Source organism: Xiphophorus couchianus, chromosome 9, assembly GCF_001444195.1.
Source record: "Xiphophorus couchianus chromosome 9, X_couchianus-1.0, whole genome shotgun sequence".
NCBI lineage: Eukaryota > Metazoa > Chordata > Actinopteri > Cyprinodontiformes > Poeciliidae > Xiphophorus > Xiphophorus couchianus.
The window spans coordinates 4,763,696-4,784,287 of record NC_040236.1 but is presented as its reverse complement, the minus strand read 5'-3'; the positions used below and the strand labels follow the sequence as shown (position 1 = coordinate 4,784,287).

Below are 20,592 nucleotides of genomic sequence, written 5' to 3'. Positions count from 1 at the left end.
TGATAAACTAGGCTTCATTTTGTGACAATAATGCTGTGGGCAGGAAGGCTCTCCAGTAGTAGTCAATCTTGCACTTAATCTGAAAACGCCTCTGACTGAAGTTGCTGTCTCAGCATCAGGACATGCTCAAAATCCAGGCAGCGAGATGATGTTCCACTGCTAATCTACTTCATTTGCCTTTGGTCCTGCTCTTTAACAATTGTTTTGAAAGTAAAAAAAGAGCAGTTATTCTTCCAACTGAACAATTTCCAAAACTAATAGAAAATAACTGTCCTTATCATAACAAAACCTTATAAAAAGAGCAAAAGAGAACTAAAGTAATTGAGCTAATCATTAAAAAAAACCTTTAAAAAGTTACAAAATACATTTTTTTGTAGTATTCCTAGTCATTTTCTTTCATTTGCTCTAAAAGATGTTTAATAGAATCATATTAGAGGTTTGGTTTGTTCAGAAACGTATAGGTAAAGTTTTCAAACATATTTTGTTTGCTACTGAGATTTTATTACTCTTTCGTTTTGTGAAAACCCAAATGTCAAAGCCAGTCCATCATGTTTGCAGGTATTTATAAGACTTTTGGGTTTCTGTTCAAATCTGAGAAATGTTAACATGAACCAAAAGTGCCATAACTCCCTCGCTCACATTCACGGGTCAGTTTCTTCGTCTGATCGGATTTCATTATCTCACCGTCGCCTGAAGGTGCAAGTCAACAAAAAGCTACTCGCATTGTTTGAAACTTAATCTGTTGACGTGTTTTAGTCACAAGTAAGCTTTTTTTATTATTTATTAACAGAGTGGCTTTTTCTGCTCTCATTTTATGGCCACAAAGCAAAACATTTTAATGTTTTTTACTAACAATTTGCAACGTAAACATGTTGCTAAGTAGTTTTCCGAATGTCTGGGGAGGAAAGGGTTAAGCCGGTACAGTTTATTTTGAGCAGGTGGGTGGAGGCTGCAGGAATGTGCTTGATGGAGGGTGATAATGTGGCCACTACCTCAGATCCTCAGCAAAACCTTTGCATGCCTCTATCAGTCCTGAGCAGTCATGACTTCTCCAAACTGTAAGCTGACATGTGCAGATCGCTTATGACTTACGAAGAGCAGATAAAGTCTGAATGGTCCTGCAGATTGAGTGAGACGAAGTAAAACCCAAATAATATACGATGTTCTTAATTTACAAGTTGTTAAAAAATGTCTTTCTTTTTTTTCCTACATGCTCGGTGCGCTGCAGGGGGGGGAAAAAAAAGTGCAACCAATCCCAACAAATTTGTAGTTGACGTTTCGCCTCCAGGCAGTGTGCTGCAAAGACATATTGGCAAATCCCAACTTGCATTCCTGGAGGATCATCCAGACACCTTCCTCACCTCTCCGCTGAAATGTCAGACTAAATTAAGCCAAGAGGTGCCGGCTGCTCCAAGTCTGATTACGCTGTGGCTTTAAGTGAATTAATCAAAAATATTCAAGGCCCTTTGCCAGCGCCGTCATATCTGCCCAGCGCAGGGAGCAGAGAGAATTAAATAAAGGCCAGAGCTTTATACAGATATCAAATTATGCCACGCTGTTGGATTAATTTGTAAATGAAACTGATTTGAGTGTCTGGTGGCGTTTATTTCAGTGATACGAGCTTGATACCACTTATAGCCCTTCTTGGTATTTGAATTCTCTGTAGATATCTGGCTCTGCGATATCTATAGAAATTTCCGTGCATATTAGATTTGCACAAAGCAAACAAGGCAACTTTATAAACTTCATTAATAATTTTAATTATTCTTGCATTCATTTTGTTCTCACTCTGTCACCAATATGAAGCCTATTAAGGCTTTAAAAAGTTTCCCAAAAACAAAATTTTCTTGGTTTTAGTTTGTTTGCTGTATCAAAATGGTAAAATTTAACCTCTTCTGTCATAACCTTAACAAACAAAACCACAGAGGGAAACTATTAAAAACAAACAAACAGATACTTTGTACATTTGTAAACTAGATACCAAATTTGTCTCAGTAAGTAGATTTCAAATTTTTCCTGGCATAAAAATCACACTGTCCAAATAACTCTCACACATACAAATTAAGACGGACAAAAATAAGTGAATAATTAAAGTAATTTGTTGTAAGAATTGAAAATGTGAGGGAAAAATAGCATGAAAACAGTTTAAATCTAAGAAATCAAAAGGTAATCTGAAGAGGAAAGTATTATTGGTCGGTTTAGTCCTAATTGAAGACAGCAAAATGGTCGGATTTAATCTCGTCTTTCTGTTTTTAACCTTAAACAAAACCACAGGAGGAGAATATTTAAAAAAAAACTGATACTTTCTAAGATTTAGAAAGTAGAAAGTAAGTTTTAGAAAGTTTTTAGAGTTAACGTCCAAGTAATTCTCACACATCCAAATAAAGACAAACAAAAATAAGTGAATAGTTGAAATAATTTGTTGTAAAACCATTTTACTGAAACGTTATTTGTAATTTAGTTTTGTCTTACTTCATGTGCACAAGACATTTGCACTTTAAGCTAGACCTAAAGTTCTTGGTAAGATTTTGCTGTGACAGTTTTATTCCAATAAAAATATTTTAATGGGAAAGCGTTGACATGATTGATGCATATTTTGCCCGCTGCCTCTTTAAATTAGAGATGCTGGGGATGATATTAATATCTACATGTTTTGTACTCTGAGCGATCTCATGCTTTATTTTTTATTTTACATCATTTGATAGAAGGTTTGTTGCAGCTTCAGTTTCTTTATTATTTACTTTACACTGACTGAACAAATTAAAGTTGTTTTTACAGGTTTGACCAGGTTTCTTGGTGTATTTAATTGTGCTGTACTGGTGCAAAGCTACCAAATAGATTTGTAATTATATCTGTGTTTTAACAACAGGAGCATTTTTAAGTCGATTCAGCAGTATTTTTCTGTATTGGATCGATACTAAACCTCCGATATTTGTATCGGTACTGAAAGTGAAAAAAGTCTATTGTTGCATCTCTAATTTAAATTGTAGAAAGAATAATCAAAACCTAATATCAGTAGGCTTTTCACTTTAACTTTACCAACATCAACACTTCAAATGCTCAATTAATTTCGCCTCTAAACACTCTGAACGTTGCTAGATGTGCAGGTTTGACAATCCCGCTGTCTCCATGGCTAAATACCTCGCCCTCCTCCCCTGTATAAACAATATCTTCTTCAGGCCAGAAGCCATCCAGGGGCCACGCGGAGCCTTTGAAGTCTCCACGTCTCTGTCTGCTTTAAACACCAGCAGCTGGACAGATGGAGCCCAGATGGACAGTAAAGTAGGGATGTCTTTAAAAATTCATGGTGCTCACCATGATCAGTTGAAATGGAGGGAGGGGGTTGGCATTAAACATTAAATTGCTCCGACCCACCCACCCACACCCACCCACACACACACACACACAGGGAGCCGGGGGAGGGGGCTGTTAGGGACTACAGGAAGTGCAGCAGGAATAAGAGCCAATTGGGAGCGACACTTACTGGGATTGCCCATCAGGTTTCCGCTGATACAGCTGTCTGATAAGTGCATGTTGAGTTTATAATCCACTGCAGGGGAGCCTTTTGATCCGTGTTTATGAGTTCTTTTTGTTTTGCTGGGTTTTCTTTGGTCTTTTAGGAGCAATTTTCATTTTATAACGTTATTACAACCCAAAAAGAGACTTAAATATCCTGAGAGTACGCAGTGCTTTGTTAGCATGCTGCAAAAATGTCTTTTATTGGGATAAATTAGCACAATATTGCCTCTTTTCCACAAATTAACGCCCACTGCTTGTCAGCTGGCTGAAAAAATAATCAAATTTATTTTATTTTTTTAAATTATGATTATTTAACACAACAATGACCAACATATATGTAGACATTCAAGTCATACTTGAGACAGTAGTTTGGAGAATAAGCACAAACCAATAAATGACAAAACAAAAATCAAAAATAAAACTAACACCACCAATTATTTCTTAAGTAGGTGTTTATATTTTAGATAACTAAAAAAAACAGAGAATAAAGAAAATAAATTCATTATAAATTAAATAGATATTTAAAAAAATTATAATGTTGTTTTGGTTTTATTATTATTGTCAAAAATGGGCTATTAGTAAACACTTATATTTCATTATTTTTACTTAGTTATTTATAATTTTGCAATTTAGTTAGTCTTTTAAGTTTGAAAATGTTTTGTAATGTATTTACAATTGATCTAACTGTTGAAGCACATACACTTTTTAAAAAGGAATTTTAAGACCTTTTTGGTCTTAAAATGACATTTTTGCATCTTTTTACAAAGTTTGCAATAAAATAAAATAATAGTAATAAAAATAAATATATGTAGACATAAAATTCTACCTGCAAGAATAAAATCATCACAATGTCAACAAATCCACCAGTAACTGAGTGAAATGTCCTATTTGTGATTAAATCTGTACCAATTCTGCTAATATGATAAAATATAAAAGAATAAAAGGATAAAAAATAAAACCAAATATTAAAATAAAATGACAAAGAAACATTGCAATGTTAAAGATTGTAAGATGATAATGAGAAACTGATATTTCACTAGTTTATACGATTTTATATGATTTTAGTTTGTGTTCAACGGACCAGAACCAATAAAACCCAAAAATAAAAACGATATCAATGCATCCTGAAACCCAGAGACGGTGCCGTTTGTAAAACGGCTGAACTAAGTTTGATCTAATGTGTGAAATCAAAAAAAGACATTTTCTATCTCTAATCTACATTATATCGTATCAAACACTTTTTTGTACATTTTTCTTGTTTGCGATTATAACTAATGTGCATTTATCTCCCTTAGTGTCATATCTTTTATCTCTACTTCAAGGTTTTAAGTTAACTTCTTAATAACTTCAGTGTCCTGGGTTTGAATTAGTCAGGATTACAATTTAGAGAGATAAATATATAATCTATTGTTTTAGTAATCATAAGTTTCTCCCCAAATGTTAATGTTGTCAGATTTGCTATGGAAAGTAGTAAAAAATAAGTAAAACATGAGAACATCTTATTATTAAACCAACCAAAACATTTAGTTATGCTGTTTTAGTTATATTTTTTTTATCCAGCATTTTTTCTGTTCCAAATATCTCTTTGATTTTTCTCCTTAACTCCAAAGCCGTTTATAAAGCGCATCATCTGGAGCCCCTGGTGGCTCATATCAGTCTGCATTATTCAGCAGTGAGGGGCTTTTTCATTAGATTTCTGGAGAAACTTGAGTTTAATTAAAAGACAGGGCATGGTTTTATAGGTCCTGTTAAAAAAACGGAGCGAGTTAGCATGGAAGGACCTCTGAAAGTCTTCCTGTTTTAAAGGGAAAGGAGCAGCACAGAGGGAAAACACGAGGTGTGACTGAGGCAACAGGAAAAAGTCCCTCACTTGGCACAGCGCTTTGACTCGCAGCCAAGTAGAGCGTGTAGTAAACGCTCATTTTAACTGTGAAGCACCGCAGAGCATTTGAAACGTGTCCAAGCCCGAGCATGCTGCATGGGGCTGATGTCAGAAACTGTACAGCCATGGGGATTCTGGAAATTGGCAGGAACTCAATATGGACCAGGAGAGGGGGGCTGGGGAAGGAATGTAAACAAAGATTGTGCAAAGGCCGGAGTTAGTGCCTTCATCCTGTCTCTTTCTTTCTCTCTCTGTTGAGCGGCGAGGCTTTTTCTCAGGCTTCCTCTTATGCTTAAAGCTTCAGGAAACGATAAGAAGTTATCAGATTGTGAGGACGTCTCTCGTCCACATCCCTCTACGAGTGACGCCAAAGATTTCTTTTGGTCAGATTCAGCCCAATTATAGAACAATCTCATTGTGAAATGAGATTAGACTATATTTGACACTGAAAAATAACTTCCCTCACACACACCTCATGATTGGGGTCAAAACGTATTGATATTTAAAACTGTTCATGATTTTATCTTGACAAAATATCTAGTTCTATTTCCCATATTTTCGTTTTCAGTGTACTCTGCCCTTTATGTCATCACAACACAAACTTTCTCAAGTTTTTAGTGAGCTGCATTCGTTCTTTGGAACAAAATTATCTACATTCTTCTATATTTTATGTTCTATATTTTTACGCTACTGAATAATACATTATTTTGACACGTGCAGAACAAAACCAACAACTAAAAATGGCGCTTCTGGATTGGCGGCTTTGCTAACACTAACCAATAGCGTGTCAAGTTGCTTTGCGCGTTCCCCTGGACATTACAATCCCGCTCAATTCTCATCGCCCCATTTCTCCCATTGAGCTTGATTTCTCCAGTAGAATTTAAATCTGTAGTTTTAGCAACAAAGCTGTTCAGTCAGTGTTAGCCACACTTCCAAATATTAAATTAACAGCCATCTTGTTTGGCTCAGCTCTTCTTTCTTTGTAGTGCTGCGGTTGTTTACGATAATCTTCATATCGTCGAATTAAATTTGGTAAAATTTAAAACGTCAACAGAGTCCACACTTCCAGCTACCTATTGTTTCTCAATAGGAAGAAAAGTGTTGAGCAGGGAGCTAGTTTTTGCCAGGCTAATTGTCCCTCTGTATTTCAACTTCCCGAGCTCATTTACTTTTGAATTTTTTTACACACACTTTCTAAGAGATAAACAAATAAATCAGTTACTTTCTACTGAACCGCGGCTAGGTGGTACTCCACTGTATTATGGTTTCTGGTTTTATCAATGCAGTTGATGTTGCATATTTTCTGTAATTATTATTTCTTTAAATATAGTGGTTCTGGTTGCACAATCTCTGTATCAGTCCGTCCACCCACAAAGCCGACTTTCTAACCAACAAACTGTGACTATCTCGCTTGTTGAGGCTACCTCTCTGTAGCAAAACAACATGTTGAACTGTTTTATTTAAGGGTGTAAAATTTTTTTTAAATCATTTATAACAGTCTGTCACTTTAAACAGAATGTGTAGATTTTCTGTCTCTCTGCAGCAAATATTTGATTTCTTTCTTCATCTCTCTTTTTTACCGTGTTTTAAATTTCTAAATGAATCCTTTGTGTGTTACTCAGACACAGACGAGAAAGAGACAGTTCAAGTTATCGATAAACAAACCCCAAAGTCACATCCCCTCTCACAAAGACCCAGTGGTAACCATTTATGTGAACAAAAGCTGTTCTTTTTGTGCTTTTACATTCATATTCCCCTGAAAAGGTAGCAAGCGTTGAAAGCTTTCTTTCTTGAAGGAATCAATTAAGAAATAGGTCAAAGATTGATAAAGGGATTCGGCGACACATTTTCAAGGTCTGAGTTGCTCTTTGTCCAAGTGTGAAGAGCAGCTGAAAAATAGATATACGTGTTTTGAAATGCGTCTGTAATAGTCCGAGGAGTCAATAGGTCGCCTCGAAGCAGGGCACCTTTTTGTATCGTAAAAGCTTTGGTTAGTGCCTTGATCAATAATTGTCACATTTGCCCCCGGTGACATCACTCTTGCTCCTCTGTCTTGTCTCTATGATAATAACAAACCTTTTATGATTGTGTGGACGCAGCAGGAAGTCGGGCTGTTGGACTTTGCTAATGGCTCGGATACAAATAGTCTTTCCTGATATCTCACCAGTAAGAACTGATAATAGACGCGTCTCCCTGAAGATAATCCACCGCAGTTTGAAGGTTGCCTTAATAAAACCTGTTTTCCAGATCTAATTAAACATGTTGTCCAAGGTGTTTTCCACCTGATAGTGCGATAGACCTGGTTTGATTTTGGACCAGAATTGCAATATTTTGTACATTTTCAGCTGGTGCACTGTGTCAAACAAACCAAACACTTTGAAAAGCCTTTTTCCCTCCTCGCCTGTGGTGGCGCTATCATTACAGCACCAAAAACCTCTGAAGAAGACTCTGAGTGCAGCTTCCATCTTCATGAAATGTCAACAAAAATAGAGTGGCGTTCGATTTTAGCAGTTGTCGTCGGTAAAAGACCATGAGCCATTTCTCCCCCTAGCGCTAGAATCAAACGCTCATTTTGGTTGTATTTACCCACAATCCTTTGCACTACAATCCACTTCCTGCTTTTTGATCAGTCTCCAGTCTGCGTGGCATTCACAAGTTCATTCAAACCGCGCCAGAATTCACTTTAATCGAACCAAGACCGAGGTTTTTAGGCAGACCGGAGTTCACACCTCCCCAAACAAACCAGACTTTCCAGGAAAACAAACTATAAAGTTTGATTAAAGAGGACTAAACCGAGCTGGTGAGAAAACCGAGCTGGTGAGACTGAACCAAATCCTTTGAAAAATGTGTTCCCCTCCTTGCCTGTGGTGGTGCTGCACCAAGAACTACTGAAGGAAACGACACAGAAACCTCCAAAAAAAAAACACAGAGCTGAACTTCAAATGTAAACAAAAATAGAGTGGCGTCAGATTTTAGCGATTTAGCGGTTTCACTTTTGTCGTCAGTAAAAAGACCACAAGTCACTTCTCCCACTAGGGATAGAATCACACATTTATGTTTGGTTGTATTTTACTATTTACTCAGAATGCCCTACGTTATAGTTCCTTTTTGGAGCGATCTCCAATCAAAACACAACAGAGTTCATTTCGATTGAACCGATTCTTAGGTTTTCAGGCCAGAGTTTGATTGCGCATGTCAGATGAACCAGAATTCAGTTAAAATGGAGGAAACAGTGAATGCACCCCATGAATTACCTGCAGGGACACAAATGCATGTGAATAAGATCCACCATGCTTAAGGAACATATAAACACAGTGGAAGTTCCTGCGCCATTGTACAAACAGGATCAGGCTTGCTTACAAACACGGACGCACTGTGTACGTTTCGAACTCCGCTAAAAGTCAGATGCATAAATGTTTAAACAGGAAGATGGATTCCTCTGCCATGTGGAAAAGAAAAACCCAGAGGTTGCTGTAGGTCAGATTTCTGTCTGCATGTAGTCTGGAGGCCCTGCAGTTCCCTCTCTGCTGGGGCCCACAGGCGGCTATCTGCCCTGAGCGGTGCTGGGTGGGCCAGATATGTTTTTAAGGTCACCAGTAGACCCGCTGGCCTCTCCGTCCATCATCCCTCAACACTAAAACTTTCTCCTATCATTGTTTGCATCCAAATGCCGTTTAAAACAACTTGTGAAACTTCATCTGCTTTATCTTTGCCTCCATCTGTCTGCATTCAGACAAAGTTATCACATCATCTGCGGTGGCGCTGAATAAATACTTTCAGCTTAGCTCAGTCTCATTAGATTATTATCTGGATCAAAATCTTTCAGTCATTTTAGGGGAAGAACAGGCTCGTAACATCAACGTCTTTTATATAAAGCACTTCCATTTTAGCCCCTATCTATCACAGAGTGACTGTTGCTGTGTGTGGTATCACACGTCGCTCTGTGATCTTAAATTGGTGCTACGCCCACTTCCCCTCCTTCTGCTGAGCCTCGCCTCGCTCAGTTTGGGCATCCATCATTGTGATCCTTCTCATTAGCAGCGCGGTTAGAAACATACATCAGACATTTAGGGTTCTGGGAAAACTTGCTGCTTTTCCTGATTCCTCCTGTCCAATGAATGGACTTTATATAATCATTTAGAGGCGCCTGTTCTGGTTCAGAGTCATGTGATTTTCTCCTCCACATTTATTAACATGACTGGTACTGAAATGTTTAGAAAAGTACATTTTGATTTTTAAAAGCAAGTAAAAGTAGATGAAGTTAATGGAGACTGCAAACCTGCAAATACAAAACATAATTTAATGAATGTTCTTTCTCATTCAGAAAGCTTTATATCTGGAACTGTTTACCATCAGAAATAGAAATGGCTTCTAATTCCCAGAATAATAACGAATGATGTACACCGGCATGCTTTGTTGTGGAGAATTAGCTTTCTGTAATATGTTTTATGTTTCTCTTTATAGTCGCAGAAATTCAGCGTATGTTTGTTTCTGTGTGTGACAGGAATCTTTCATTTAAATTTTCCTGTGTTTTAATAAAGGTCCAAACAAAGACAAAGTTTCTAGAAAACATATGTACAAAACAATGTTTTTAGCATGTAACATTGTTTACATAAATTTGAATTGAAATTGAATTTATTAATCGAGGAAAAAATTAAGCATGTTTTAAAGAAGAGGTCTTCAACATGGAGGTCACGAGCGCAAAGATGGTCGCACATTTACTGCAAGGGACTCGTAAAGTTTCTGATTAATTTGTCATTTTTTTGTAATTCAAAAGTTGTCTTTAGATACACATTAACATGAATCCAACATGTAACAAATTGTTAAAAGAAGGCATAAAATAATCTATTTAACTCACACATCCGTTGAGCAAAAATCTTACAATTTTAGTTCTGCATTTTGTACATGGCAGTGGCATATATTAACCCACCGCTTTTGTATTCAAACTTATATTCAAAATAAAAACATGAAATAAGGAAGCTGTGTGTTATTTGCACTGAATGCACAATAATGAGGCACTTTTTATGCATCACTGAGCTCAGATTATTGTACACATATACAGCTCTGGTAAAAACTAAGAGCCCACTGCACTAAACCTCACTGAAAACCTCCTGGTTATTCCACCAAATATTGATTTCTGAACTCTTCCAGAGTTAAAACATTTGTATTGTTGTTTCTAAATGAATATGAACTTGTTTTCTTTGCATTATTTGAGGTCTGAAAGCACTGCAACTTTTTCCTTATTTTGACCATTTCTCATTTCCAGCAAATAAAAACTAAATTTTTGCTTGGAATTTCAGAGACATGTTGTCAGTAGTTCATAGAACAAAAGAACAATGTTTATTTTACTCAAACATATACCTATAAAGAGTAAAATCAGAGAAACTGATCGTTTGGCCTCTTAATTTTTCCGTAGCTGTATGTTTAGCTGAGTATGAGAGAGGCTAGAGCCTACATCCCCCAGAATGCTGTGCTGTTGTGAATATCAGTAAAATTATTGGGTGAATTTCTACTGATACTGATCACCTTTCTGTCTCTATATTCAGGTTGGTCCACAAGTTTCCATACATAGAAAAATAAACGTTTTATATTGGACAACCGTTTTTGTTTTTGTGGGACTCTGTAATCGCTGCACGTCTTCCTGGTTGATCTGCAACATTTCCAGTTTTCTGAAACTTGTAAATAAGTTTTGCCACAGTGTCGTGTGTGTGACGCTCGTTCCATGTTTTCTGTTAAAGTTTCATGCAACCATGCAACTGCTTTCCGATCCAGCCATCAGTATAATTTAAATTCTTTGCTCTTTTGTCAAACGCATCTTCTTGGGTATCTGAAATATAACAGAAATAAACATTTTACAATCTCCTATGTATAAAAACTTATGGCCCATCCTGTATATTCTTATTGATTTATTTCCTTACATACAAGTCCTCTTGAAGAAATTTCGCGTTTTGGTTTTTAGTTTTAGCCAAACAGCCTGACTAAAATGTGGTGAAATGTTGCTAAACACACAGTTCACACAGTCTTGTCTCTGAAAATAACCACCGCCACTACGGAGGAACGCAACTCTGAAATCCCAGCCTGGAAATCTTTGGGCTCAGTTAGAAAAAACTGAGGCGCGACCTACAACATCACACTTTGCAAAGAAAGAGGTGTTTTCACACCTATTTCACTTAAGTTTGTGTCTTTTTTTTTTCCAAATAACGCATTTTTACCGTTTACATTTCGCTCTATTGAAAGTGAAAGAGAAGCTGTGAAATTCAATGGCAAAACACGGCACCCTGTTTGTTATCAACCTGGAGGAAATGTTTGCCCAGAGCTATTTCTGAATCTGTTGGTTTGGTTTGGTGTTGTGCCATCATTGGCACATTCCAACCTGCGGTTTTATTCAAGCGCTATAACAGTTCCATTCTTGCTCTTCTCTTCCTAGTTGCTTATCTTTTCTGCCATTTTTGTGGGCAAACGTGTTGGTCGCTGATAACGCGGCATCAGTTAAAGTCAGTCGCAAGCGGCGTCTGCTTGTGTTGACAAAGCTGCTGGCTCTCCTTCCTGTCGATGTAGTTTAATTCACGGGGTCAGGCGGTCACTCGTGATTATGATGTCTTCGGTCCTGCCTGGTCGATAAAGCAATATTCAGAGCCCCAGAAGTGTGCCAGCTCTGGTTTTCCTGTTAATTGTGTTTCTGTTTGAGGGGGATGGGACCCAGGTAACGGGTTTGAAGAAGATGAAGACAGATTCATTAAAAGTGGTGGTTTATGGAAGCCATTTCAGAAAGATTACATTGTTTTTTTAGGTACTTTTCCCAGCTATATTGCAATAAATTAGCTTAAAAGTTTGTTTATTTAAGTAATTTTGTGCTAAAAGTAAAACTCACATATTTTATAAAAAGATTACACAGATAGAGATATTCATTTTTTCCGTTAATTATTGTGGATTTCAGCTTTTTGTTATGGCCACAGTATGAAGGCGATCCATCCTCATCAGACATCAACCAACCAAAACACACGAATGTTATTTTTGCAATTATTTATATTAGTTAATCATTGAAATAAATGCCAAGTAATTTAGTAATTAATTAATCATTAACTGAAACATACAGACTCAAAAACATCCATTTGCTGAAAAACAACACACTTAGAGCAGTAATTAAACCTAAACTGTGCAAAAAATACATGCAATTTATGTTTAAGATTTTAAAAAAAACTATTTTCCGTAAATGTGTGCTACTCAGAAATCCTTAAGTGGCAGCTTTAGCTTAAATGTTTGTTTAAAAAAATCTATTAAGCACTTTTGGCATTAAATTATTAATTGGTTAATCAAAAAATTGATTGATATTGATAAGCTGAGCAGAAAGAACTGAACTTTTCACATGTTGATGTCAGAAGTTTGATGCTTCCTTTGCTATAAACAATCAAGCATAGAATAAATGAACCGCACTCTTGCATTTTAAGCAATAAAATGTTTATTTTCATATTTGAAAAAGGAACTGAATAATTTATTTGCATCTTTTAATGTGTTTATAATATTGGATTTAAAAAAGCCCTAAGTGGTAAAATAAAAATCTGCAGAATTTTCCCAATTTTTAAATCCAATTAATCAATTAATCAGCAGAATAAAATAATCAATTATTCAACTTTCCATTAATATTTTTGAACACAACACACAGTAGCTGCTTTAACTACGACATTTTGTGGCTTGACCTTCTTGTGAAGGGCGTTAGTGATCATCTGCTCGGAAACTGTGAAATGTGCAACATTTCTTTTAATTCGGTCTCATGTGTTATTAAAATTGTTCTGTGGAAGTTAATTTCCCGTATTATAATTGCTGTAAAATACTAATTTGACGTGATCTGTTGAAATAAATTCTAATTTACCGAGAAACCTTTAAACATTTATATCAAATGTTAAATTTTTTTTCTCTAAAAGAAGTATCAATTTTCTCAGGGCTTTTCAAACCTTCTTAAACCTGTTAGCCGACATTTTATAAACATTTTAGACTCATAACATTTGAAATATCTCTTATCCATACTTGCCGCATGGCTCAGACATTTTTTGCGTTCAGATTTATTCCTATTTGAAGTAAAGTATCCAAGGAGCCAGTTGGTTGAGAAACATTTATTTATATGTGCTGTTATACTTGTTCCCATTTATCTTTAAACTCTGCTGCCTAAAAAACAAAGAAACCACCATAAATGCACAGGCGGACTGTTCAGTCGCAGTTCTGCTTATTTTGTTTAACTAGCAGGTCATTGATTGAAAAATGTGCTGCATGCAAAAGTCCTGAACAATGAAGAAAATGGAGGAAAAGAGGAAGGCCTCGAGAAATGCATGTGTTTTCAGAGCAAACAATAAACTTTATAGTCTCTTATTAATCCATGAGGTTGGATCAAAATAAAAATTTTAATTTCCAGCATAGGAAATGCTGTACATTTGTTGAAGTACTTTATTTTTCAAACCAGTATTTTACCAAAAAAGGAATAGATTGAAGCCAAGAGACTAAGCAATCTACAAAAAGGGAAACATATCTACTGTCCATATACTTACATACACATTTACATTAAACATATATGTATATTTGTACATCATATGAACATTTTTATACATTTTCATTCGAAGGCTCTTTAAAAGCTGTACAAAAATGCACATAATTTGAGATTATATCTCAGTTCATTCCTCTAAAATGCATCTATTTACTTTACTCTTCTCTACAGCATGTAAAGCTTGTAAATTATATTTACTCTCTTACCTTAAATAACTTCCAGAAAGAAGACTGGTTCAATATTTACTCAGACAGACTAATAACATTTTTATTTAGCTGATTTCACTTTTAAAATGGTCACAGGATGCTGCGGGACGGGCTGCACAAACAGACAAGGGTGAAAACCAAACGTGTCATTTTAATGTGTAACTTTTAACGAGTTACACTCGCTGGACGAGTATATCCAGCGATGGATCATAATGACTGTCAGCCCTCAGTGTAATTGGATTAACACTTTTTACAAGGTAAGAAGATTAACATTCATATTCTTTGTAAGTAACTGTGATTAAAAAGATATCAAATATCGCTTTATCTCACCAAAAATTAGCATTTCATCTTCTGTACGTTTTTAAGGCTGCTCCGGTGTAAAGGGAATTGCTGTTTATGACATAGTGATATAAATCATGTGGTGTGAATTCAGGCAAAGTTGGTAATTAGATCAACACATCAGGATGGAGCAGGTACGGGTCGGTTTGTAAGCTAACTGTTTCTAGCGTCTGTAAATGTCGCCTTCTATGAGCCCCGACCAGGTGTGTTACGTTCACAGATAAATTAGCTCGACTTGAACAAGTAGAAACCATGAATAAACTGGCAAAAACAACTTGGGGAAAACAATTTCAGTCGCTCTGTTTGGTACTCTGGTCCCTCACTCCTGACCAAGCCGCCTTGAATGATTAGTAACCATGGTGACGTAGTTGCAAAGGGTCAATACCAGTATTTTTATATATTGAATGCCTTTGAATTAAGTATTACTTTGAATAAAAAGTTTATTAGATGGTGCATAATATCACACTACTGCCAATAGTTGCTTCTTTTCACAAATAGCAGAAAAAAGTCAAACTGGTTCATATGAATATGAAAATATTTGTCACTGTAAATGCTTTAAAGTAATCTTTCCCCGTTGGGCAGAAATGGCGGTAGCAAACTTGAGCATTAAAAAAAAACTAAAGGACATTTTGTAAAAACAACTAACTTAATGTGTTCCTCATTCATTTACATTTATTTTATGTGACGCACCTGTCTATTTACTGTATGGAGAAGCACACAGCATGTTGCTTTGGGTCATAAACATTTCCACACAATCCTGTTAAAAAAAAAAAAAAAGATTATTATGGTGAAGTGATCCTGTCTGACCAGTTGTGTTTGCTCAGTACATTAATGACAGTTGCAAAGGGGCTCCAGCCTGGAACAATGCAGCGTTTGAATACGGCTGATCATGTGTTCACCTCACCCCTCTGCTCTCATTTCTCCACTGTCAGAGTTATCTGCTCAATGAGACACACCCATCTATCATTATCATTTACTTTTATTTTTTATTCTTTTTCCTTTTAACCTGACCGCTTAGCTGACTTAATCTGATTTAGTCACGCCTAAACACAACCTATGGCGACAGGCAGCAGCATTTTTTCCATTCCACTCAGGCGGGGCCGAATGAAGAAAACAAGTTCATACTGAGCTCTTCCCTAAGAGAGAATCACCTGAAGGACGTGGATTAATAGGATGTTTTGAAACTGCTCTCAGTGCATTGGGTGAAAGATGATCTGATCGCTGCGTTTTAAACGTTTCCTTTAAGGTAGAGGACGAGCGCACAAATGGTGGACGGTAAAACCACACACAGGGGTTATCTCCGTGCCATTACTGAATCAGATACTGCTGCTTCTGTTGTTTTTCTGCAGCAGGTCAATACAACAAGCTAAAAATAAAATGCCGTTCAACTTTCTTTCGCTGCAAAAACACCAAATCTTACCAAAAAATTTCATCTAGTTTCTAGTGCAAACATCTTAGTATACTTGTAAGATACAGGAGCTTGCTTTGTGTAATTAATTTTTTAATGTAGATTAAAAGGTACTAGTTACACTGGCAGATTTTTCAAATGTTATAAGTGAATTAACCTAGTACTTGTAATCTATATTTAATAATTACTGACTTAAAATAAGATCTTATAACTTGCTGAAAAGTTAGTTATAAGTTAGTTTTCTCTTATTTCAAGATATTTATTCTAAAAACCAGACAAAAATACTTGATAATATTTGCAATTTTTGCAGTGTTCATTGTTTCATTTGTTGCAGTTTCCTGCATCTATTCTTCTTGGGTTCCACACATTCAAATAAGCAACTAAAAATGCACATTACAAATTTAAAATAAAAGTAAAACATAAACAAATACAAAATAGAGACCATAGATGAAAACAAAAGAATAATAATATCACAGAAAACAGTCTACAGAAGGACATTCACTTTAATATCATTTAATTAACTTTATTTATACCATTAGGCAGCTATGGTTACAGTGAAAGGAGTCAGCTTTCTCACCAGATAGGAAACTTTACATCAACACTAAATAAGTATAAATATAACATAATTCAAAATGGTGCTATTAAAAACCATAAAAAACAACATCCTCATGAGGACAAGATTAAAAACTAAAAATAGCTTAGTTTTTAATCTAAAAACTAAACTAGACTGTAAAATGATACTAAAATGATGATTTAGTATCATTTTACTGATACTACATATCAGTAAAATGATATTTAAACTATGCTAAATTGAATTTTGGAAGCTTGTGGCAACAGGAACCAACCTGTTGGAGATAAATATCTGCGTCCAGGTGGAAAAACATACACAATCAATATAACACATTATAAGATTAAGAAGAATCATTCAGGATACTTATAGTTTATTGTAAATACATACTTAAAGCTGTTTGAAATTCAGTCTTCTGATGTATCTCCTATATTTTTTTTCAGTAGAGTGAGCATAGCTCCACATTAGGCCGACTTCTTAATAACTCCGCCTTTAATTGCTTTTCCAGTTTGATAATTATTAGCACTACTGGTACAACTCTAAACCTTTTTAGCTGCTGGAAAAGTACAAAGATTTATTCCCTTTTAAAAGCAGCAGAATGTAGGTCAGACTTGTAAATGAACAATAAGAAACCTAAACAGACTTATGACTGTGGATGTGGGCCTTTCTGTGAGCCAGGTGTGAGGGAGCATGTAGGTGACACCGGGGTCTTCTCTCGGCTTTGGTTTTCAGTTGCAGAGGCTCCATTGTGTGCTACATGACACTACCGCCAGCACCACTGACAGCCATTTGCATTAATGGGCTGACTGACCCTCCCCCAAACTCCCTCACTCACGCACACACACATACATTTTGTTACCTACTGCTGCTGCCTTTGAGGCCGTAAAGGCTGCTCTTTGGTTACTGATTGTTTGCAGAATAAGGCCTGTTTATAATTTATCTGCAGACGTTCAGTCGCTGACCTACATACGCTCCCAAACTATCAGACAACAGACACCAAATGATTATTTATCAGAAGTTGTGAAATCTGAAGTCTGGCTGGATTAACTTTGCTCTGTCATCATAACACATATCTGCTGTTGGTGGTAATTTTGAGTTGATCTATTTAACGTCTCACAAGATCATATGATTTAGAGTCTTTATCTTTGTTTTTGTGAAGTAAAGGTTGAAAGCACAGAGCTGTTTTCTTTATTCTTTTCATTCTGATCAAGGTGTGTGGACCCTGCGTTACCAGTCGGCCCAGTTTCTTGTCATTTATCTAGTTTCTTATTGTTTATCTGACAAGTAGAGCTTAAATCCCCCCGTCTCAGCTCACATACTACAGAGACATGGAAAACCTACAGCAGCCACACCCGCGTCCGTCTGATAAAAGTCTTGTTGGCGGGCGTTAACGGTGGTGGTACTGGTGGGGTTGTAATGTACACAGGGATTATATACCTGGGACTGAGAAAGGGCCGGAGACAAAGAGAGCGAAGCTGATAGGAGACGGAGGACAAATAGAGACACAGCAAGGAGTGAAAAAGGAAAGCAGATACAGATAGACAGATGTATGCTGTGTATGTGGGAAGCTAACAATGCTACACAACAAGGGGTGTGGTGTGATCGTGATAGCAGCCCTGCCAGTTTGACAGAATCCCGACTGGCCGCTTCTGTCAGTGTCACGTCGGGTTCATCTAGTTCACTCCACAACAATCTCAAAATCTGAAGCTTCTCAACGGCTTTTAAAGGGAACCTGTCTAGCAAAATTCACATTTTTATACTTTTATGTAGGTCTTAAAAACACCCAATTCTTTGTTTTGTTTGGAAATAAGTTAACATATTTTGGTGTCTGGAAAACGAGCCGTTTCAAAAACCTCCAGGTTGTTCAGTCACATTTGATGGGCACTGTGTTGTTATGTAGCAATCCCAGCTTACGCCTAACTCAGTCGGTTACCTAGCAACTCAAGTTGAGCTCCAGCACATTTGGTTGGCTGGTTTTACGCTGTACAATGGCTGCTGGAAAATACAAGTGTTTCATTGTTGACTTACCATCCAGAAACCACTGGCTGCATTCTTGTCGACTGTGCAGGAGGCTCCGCTTCTGTTTTTCAAAGATGTAGGATACAAAATTAACATTTTGCATGTTATTTTTACTGCCATTTGGGTCTTCACTGCTTCTAAAAACGTCCCAAGCTCCAGCTGTTTTCTAGAAATATATTAATATGTTTTTGGTGTCTGAAAAATAAGCCCTTTCAAAGACTTCCCGATTGTTAAGTCATATTCAACGAGCACTACACATTTACCTAGTAACCCAAGGCTATGTAAGTACCTAGCTTGATTTACCCCAGTATGTGCTGTACAATGGCAGCTGGAAAAGACAAGTGTTTTGTTGTTGACTTACGATCCAGAAATCACTTGCTGCATTGTTGTTAGTTATGCAGGAGGCTCCACTAATACTTTTCAAAGATGTGCAGTTGTATAATTCCGCATCTGTTTGCAGCTATTTTCACATGCGAGTGTAAACTCTGATTTGGGGGATGAGGGGTGGCCAACAGTGGCTTACAGTAAAATTTGTAAGTGACTTATTTGCATTTAAAGTGTCAAGATGCCCTAAAACAGATCATGGTCCAAACATTTGTGATAAACATGTTTTTAATCGCCCATAGATCTATCCCAACCTGTTCAAGGAACCATTATATGTCACCTCTAATAGGACTTGTGCAGCTGTCGGCCACTCCTCTCTTTATTACATTTAAAAAGACTGCTTGATTTATATTTTCTAATAATAATACTTCCTCATACCTGTCACTGAGCGCAGCCTTGCATCCCTTCATAGTTCTGCTTTGACTTATTTTAAGAATATGAACTCAGTCTCCCTCTCCCATGATAGATTTGTATTGTGAGTGAGTCCGGTGCCTCTGGAGGTTATTTTTACAGGCATTAATATGGGCGGCCCGAGTCATTTAGATTATCTTGATCTGATTAAAACAACACGTCCCATAAATTCAGTTATTACTCTGCGGAAATGTTAAAAAAAAGAAGTGTTTCTTTATTTTATAAAATTACCAGTAGAACAGTTATTGGCTCCCAGTAGGTGTTACATCAGGGGACGGTGATGACAGCTTTCTAAAGGATGATTTCTGTCACTTTTAGAGTCTTTATCTTGTTTAAAGACCCAGTGATGACCAATTTCCAGATTGGTCTTGCATCTAAAACAGGTTCCTGGAGTATTTAGAGGAGAAATAATCACATGGCATCACAAATCCGCTGCTGAACTTGCAACATATTTATTGTGTTCTTAAGTTAAGTCCTAGTGGAAGTTTGCAAACTCCAGCAAACTGACCACTGCAGATGCTTTGAAAACTGTTGGATACATTTCCAAATTAGTACCACATATGGAAGAAAGTTGCAAATTTTTGGTGGGGGGAAAGAAATCTGAATCATGTCATTCAGACTGCTCTGAAAGTGGAAAGACGTGGATAAATTCAACCTATTTTTACTCCAGTGAAGGTAAAAATTACTCAAAAAGTCACTCAAGTAAGAGTAAAAAAGTATGTCAAAAAGTCAATTACTGAGCAACTGATCAAAACATCAGTCATTTAATATTTAAAAATTACATCATCAGACAGACCAAAATATAAAGTTATGTGCAAATTTTGGTATTTAAAGATCAAAATTAGAACAACTTAAATAAATAGCACAATTATGGAATGAAATCAGACAACAGAAACCATTTTTTAAATCAATTTATTTTGATATATGCAATGTTAACAAACTGCAGGTGTGTGTCTGCCTGGTGTGTTTTTGGCTCAAACATGTTTGTTCTTCATTCAGTGAAGTAAAAATGTCGATACTTCAAAATAAAATTACTCAAGCTAAAGTAAAACGTGCAGCATAGTAATAAAAAGTACATTTTTTTCAAAAAGTTGCTCATGTAATGTAATTATTGACTACACAACTCTGCAATCATGCTAATACACAATTATGCCTAAGAAAAATTCACCAAATATCCTAAAGCTCATGTTTTTGTGCTGTGGGCGGACGTCAAAGTAACATGCAAACTTCATGCAGAAAGAACTAGGCTGGGATTCAAACCCAGAACCTTCTTGCTGCAAGGCAACTGCACCACTGTGCAGCCTCTATATTTGTAATTCT

At 36.5% G+C, this 20,592-nt stretch overlaps 1 protein-coding gene across 2 annotated transcripts in view; it reads left to right on the top strand.

Moving 5' to 3' along the window:
• arid3a (AT-rich interactive domain 3A) overlaps positions 1 to 20,592 on the top strand; it is a 73,820-nt gene that overhangs the window by 31,275 nt on the left and 21,953 nt on the right. The gene's annotated exons all lie outside the window — the stretch shown is intronic.